At 42.0% G+C, this 6083-nt stretch overlaps 1 long non-coding RNA gene across 1 annotated transcript; it reads right to left on the bottom strand.

Moving 5' to 3' along the window:
• Positions 1 to 1626: 1626 nt before the first annotated feature.
• LOC148109362 (uncharacterized) lies at positions 1627 to 3686 on the bottom strand. Its single transcript, XR_015725864.1, has 3 exons — positions 3624 to 3686; positions 2862 to 3020; positions 1627 to 1975 (listed from the first exon to the last, which is right to left on the bottom strand). It is a non-coding gene; the product is annotated as an uncharacterized LOC148109362 (long non-coding RNA).
• Between the last annotated feature and the right edge of the window lie 2397 nt (positions 3687 to 6083).

Raw genomic sequence — 6083 nt, 5'->3', positions numbered from 1 at the left:
AGGGAATCATTATGTTGTACACCTGAAACTACTATAATGTTGTATGTCAATTATATACCTCGATAAAAAATTAAATAATAAGAAAAACAGAAACAAAAAAAGAATTGAGTATAACTTTGCACATCACATATAAGAGTATCATTCATGAATTAAATAAGGTGAAGAAGGAATTGGAAACCATAAAGAATGGCTGAAGGAGGTGTCAGTGCTGAACCTGGAAAGAAGGAACGTAAGGAGATATGCACCTTAATTTTTAAATATATAAAGAGCTGCCATAAAAAAACAGAGAGCAGACATGATATGAGTTACTCCCAAAGGAAAAGCTGGTGCCAAAGATGGAAGAACCAGAGCAGACGCAGGTTCGAAGATCTTAAATCTTACACTTGTTCAACAAAAATAGGCTCTCAGAGGAGTTCTCGACAATGGAGGCATCCAAGCAAGAACTTACTGGTCACATCTCAATGACACATTGGAGAGAGAATTGAACATTCTATGGGAAGTGAAACTAGATAATCTCTTGGTTTTCCTCCTGTTTAAATTCTATGATTCTTTTAAAGTACACATTTTCAAATTATAAAAGATAATACTGGTCAACATAAAAGTTTTTCTCACTTAATCAAGCTGCGTGAGAATCTTGATTAGTCATGTTCAAGTTATTTTAAGAAGTATCCATCCCCCCCCCCCACCAAAAGTCAGCCAGCAGAAACCATACTAGAAACACTGCTCAAAACTTACAAAGTTTGCAGGGTTCAACATCCCAGTGAACATAGTATTATATAATTAATAAAGAATTATTTCATAGTACAATTGTGCCTGTCATGTGTTAAATCACTCAGACAACATTAAACATGAATCTTTCCCATTTAACTTCTTTTTTTTTCACCTCTCAGTTGCAGAGGTCAGGTCAAAGTATCTTTAGAGAGCAATACTACTCCATTCTGCCTCTGTGGTCATGACAGGTAGAAGGAAATTGCTAAACTGTCCACAGAGCATACCAGGGACTAAAAGTTCCAAAAAACGTTGGTTAAAATATTTCCTGGCCCGGGGCGCCTGGGTGGTACAGCGGTTAAGCGTCTGCCTTCAGCTCAGGGTGTGATCCCGGCGTTCTGGGATCGAGCCCCACATGAGGCTCCTCCGCTATGAGCCTGCTTCTTCCTCTCCCACTCCCCCTGCTTGTGTTCCCTCTCTAGCTGGCTGTCTCTATCCTGTCGAATAAATAAATAAAATCTTAAAAAAAAAATATTTCCTGGCCCATGCTCCAGAGAATAAAAGAAAAATTCCTTTAGATGCAGAGTAGGGTAAAGAGCTTGAAGCACAATAAAGGTCAATAAAATCATTGTTCATTTTCCTTGGAAAACATACAAGCCCAGAAATAAAGTCCAGGAGAAAATCGAGCATGAAAAAGAAACCCAAGGATAATTATTTTTACTCCTATAAAGCAGGCTTAGCAATAACCACTCAGTTGTTTGCCCAGGGCAGCTGAGAATTTATACCAGATGAAGACATAATAAAGAATTTTTTACTCTTATGGGAAGGCATGAGTAGCCGAAACAAAATTAGAAATTGGTAAATATTTTACACTTCTGTTCATTTTTGTGTAAGAAAGATGTGAGGGCAGAAAAAAATAAGATCCCCAGAGGACCCGAGGGAAGAAGAGAAGATACAACTTAAAAAAAGACAGAGAAGAGTGGGAGCTAGTAGGGCGCAAACCATTTCCAGGGTTTAAACAAAGGAGCTTCGCCACAAAATGCAAGAGCAACAAAAACAGGGGCAGTAGAGGAAAGCAAAGCTAGCAGAGTGATGCAAAAGCAATGAAAAATAAGAGACAAGGGTGACGTTACTCCTGACAAATCCACCAGAAAGGGAAAAGGATGAAGCACTCCTTAACTGTCAGGAAAACTTGTAGGAGGTCACTGATTCTGAGGGGCAGCCCAGACAGCAGGAGGAGTGACAGGGATCAAAGGGCATCACACAACTGGGCTCAGAAAGTTTAGAATTAGGAGGAAAAAGGATTTTAACCTTAAATTTCTTTTAAATAATTAAGAGATCAGAAAATACCTGCTCATTTAAGTTTTTCAACAAAAAGTCCTGTCATGGGTGAGAGTCAGAAATAAAATCAGGGGGAAATGTGTCCCCCCCCCCACTTTTTTTTAACTTGACGATCACAGACTCTCGTATACCCCCATCAAACTTACAGCGGTCTCTTTTAAACAAATGAGCTTCCTGGTTACACTAAAGGCATCTAGTGGTGAAGTACTACGGTACTGCTCTTTAGACTCCCACACCTGAAGCACTGAATTGTTTCAGACCACTAAGCTGCCCTTTGACATTAGACTCAGTTATTTAATAGGAAATGGTGACCCAAGAGCTACACTGTGTTGAAAAGGTAGGGGGCAGGCAATCATGGGATAGTGAAAAGAATACCTAATTAACTTCTAGAATGGTGTCTCAATTTTTTCATCTGTAAAACAGGGATAACAAAATCTATCTATCTTTGGGGTTCTCATGGTGCCAATCTAGTGGACTGCAACCCAGGATTAATGGCATAAGTTAGTCCTGGATTTATTGCCAGGAACAAAGGGGCTCAGAGTGATCCTAGATGTCTCTGAGGGGCCCCAAGGGGTTTGCCCAGGTGAGCTCTGGATCTGAGCCCGGGGTCCTCTGTTCCAACCTCTTTGTCAAGATGCCATATTGCTGCTACTGCAGCGATCAGGGCTCTCCTGAGCTGTTCTCTCTCTGCTTTCCCAAGGGGTGGACACTTCCCCCTTCCCCACAACATGGCGGATATCAGTATGTGACTTTAAATGAGATTCTCTGACATTTAAAGGACATTAGAAAGAAAGTATGGACACACAGAATACCTTCTGTGCAGGTCCAGAGCCATTCCCGGGCTGCTTAGAGTGACCACGCCCAGCTATCTGTGGCTGCTTCCTGTTGTGGCACGTGCTAGTTAGATCCTTTGAAAGCAGATGTGGGCTTGGAGTTGGCGGTGCAAAAGGTTTACTGGGGAATAAGACCTGCTGGAAGAAAAAGAAGGAACTGGGATTGGGTAGGAGAGCCATCAGACCAAGATGCAGATCCGACAAAGCCTCTCTCGTCTACTGGGAGCTCCAGATCGAAGACTGTCTTTGCTGAGGTGGGCTTGAAGGAGTTAATAGCTGGAGGCTGTCAGCAAACCATACTACTTACAGCTGGGCATCGAGTCTCTCTTGAAGGGGTCTCTGAGCACTGTACATTCCTGTGTTCATACACACCTCAACACCTCTAGATATCCACTCCAAATCATCAGGAATGCCTCCGCGTCACATGGCCTTCCACGCTAGCCAAACTGACCCCTGACCCCAGAAATGAGAGAAAGTCTGAGGCTGATTCCTATATCCTCATGTCCTGCTTCATGTTCCACAGACTTTCCCCCCATATGACTGACAATGGGAAAGTCCATTCCACTCATAGAAACCCTCCTGCCATCCACAAGAGTGTGGCTGGTTTAATAAGACAATCACACAAATGTCTAATAGTAGTATATTCCCCAAATATGGGTTATTCCCTCTTGAAAATACCACATGTGGCATTTCAACAGCTAATCCAAATGGCACTCTGCCAATCTCTCTAAAGATCCTTACCAGTCTTTTCTCTTCAAGGGTACCATAATCTTGGAATCCAGTTGTATCCAGGAGCACCTTATTTTAAAAAACAATATATGCAAAAAGTGCTTTGAGGCTCATTTTCTGTGTAAATGAAAGAAATTATCTATACAGTGCCAAATATTTATGGATGTATGAAAACATTCTTGACTGAATTTCTCACTTTCCTTCTAAATATAGCTATCATGCACTTTCAAATAGTGAGTAATCAGCGGGAACATGCCAAAGTTTAAGAAGAGAGCGTTTAAAGCATTTTCTGATTTTCCTCTTCACAGCATATACTTAATATGGTTAGACTCAAGATCAAATACAGATTTTTTTCAAAAGTTAATTGTAAGACATTTGTTCTGAACTCAGAACATATTTCCCATCGAAACAATTCCATAAATGGCATTTACTTTACTGGGTGAACCCACAAAAGTCAGAGTACCTGGAATTGTAAGAACTTACTCTTCTTCAGTTATAACATTTTTTTTTTTTTAGAAGGAAAAGGGGGGGGGCGCAGAGGGACAGGCAGAGAGAGAATCTTAAGCAGGCTCCATGCCCAGCAGGGAGCCCACCTTGGACTTGAACTCACGATCCTGAGATCATGACTTGAGCCGAAATGAAGAGCCTGATGCTTAACTGACTAAACCACCCAAGTGCCCTGGTTATAATATATTCTTAGGGATATTATGCATATCAAAACATTTTTAAAAAGATCATTCACCTCCTTCACAATACAATTCAACATGGTGACTTAGAGTGTAAAGAAGACTCAAAAAATGGGAACGGAAACTCAAAACGGAGGAAGGGACAAGGCTTTGGAGGGTGCACGTGAGGAGGAAGGCTAGGTGGATTTTCCCCCTCCTCCATGCCAATCCCAATTTGTCTTGGCTTTCACCACTTCTTATGTCTGCCAGCCCCTCCATCACCTTGCAAACACAAACCTGTACTTCTGGGAGCAGTGTGAGGGCCCTGATGGGAAGTCCCTCTCTTTCACTCCTCCCCCTTCCCCTCTTTCTCTGGATTCCACCTCTCACCTCCATTTTCCCCGCTTCTCTCTCCCTTTTTCTCAAAAGCCTTCTCTTTTCTTCTTCCTTGAGCTGCACGCACCACTATATTTTATGTTGTCGCATTTCCACCTTTAAATTCCTCTCTAGTTTATCTCCTTTTTGCATCCATGGCCATTGCCTTGCAACCAGCATGGTTCTGCCTGTCTCTCCTGATGTATCCCATCCATTCTCCATCCCGGATGCAAGACAAATTTCATCATGTTGCTCTCCTCCTTAAGGACCCCAATACTTTGGGGATCACATCTAAACTCCTCATAGCTGGCTCCTGCCTCTCTTTGTGCCTCGTCTCCTTACCACACCTCCACCCATTTCTCGAATGAGTCCTTCCCGCCTGCTCAGGCTGGGTTGGGCAGACCCCCTTGAGCCTTCCTTAGGGTATACCTCTCACTTAGCATTTGTAGTTGCTTCCTTCTGTTTCTCCTATGAGAGGTGAGCACTTTGAGGATGGACACTAAGCCTTTTGTCTGTAGGGCAGTGTTACAGAATTGAATCCATTCTACTACCAGTTTGGGGCACAGGGACAAGTGGAGTGAGGCCCTGGACAAGACAAGAGTGACCAGGAGTGATGAGGTTTAAGGAACAGCAGCACACGTGGGAGTCCTGTGTCATTCTGGGCTGCAGAGGGTCTGCTTTAGCAGGAGGGAAAGGCATCCGAGGGAAGGAGGAAAATTCTCAGCAGCTGATGTAAGAGAGAGCCGCTTTACAGCAGCCGGCGAGAGCACAGGCAAGGAACTTGGGCTAAATTGGGCACAAATAAGTCAGGAAGTTCCTGTACTCTCACTTTAATGTATCACAACATCAACAAAAGCAAATGTTAAAAATCAGCATCACAGCTCAAATGGCCCATTGAAAATGAATGCTAAATATATATATATTGTTTTAAAAATGACTGCTTTGAAATGCAGTCATTTTTGTGAAAAAAAATTTCCTAGGGTACTTTCCTAAATCGTATAGATTCTGAATAATGTACACAATGATGTATACATAAATAACGTACCTTCTGAAACAAGCTCTGCTGAATAGTGCTTAATAAACATTATGAATAAGGAGTATTAAGACCCCTTTTTGCATTAGAAGGGCCTCCTTCAATCTACAAAGCTTCTTCCTCCCAGGCGCATCTTGTCTTTAAAAATAGCACATTTGACCGGAGCTACATAAGTAGCCCCAGATTCCTGGTAACATGAACATTTGCCTAAGAATTTTTCTTCCTTAGGAGTTGGAAGTGGCCGTGTATTCCTATGTCAGGCTACAAGGAAAACACTAATTTACTAATTCTGGAGTGGAAATTTTTTTTTCTCTATCCAAACCTGCTGACCCACAGTAACAACAATAAAAATCAGTCAAGGCATACATAAATATAGGGTATAAAAAGAGAAATAGAAAG

This window comes from Ursus americanus, chromosome 10, assembly GCF_024610735.1.
Source record: "Ursus americanus isolate L20-20 chromosome 10, mUrsAme1.1.p, whole genome shotgun sequence".
NCBI lineage: Eukaryota > Metazoa > Chordata > Mammalia > Carnivora > Ursidae > Ursus > Ursus americanus.
The sequence above is the reverse complement of the archived record's forward strand: the minus strand, read 5'-3'. Positions and strand labels throughout refer to the sequence as shown.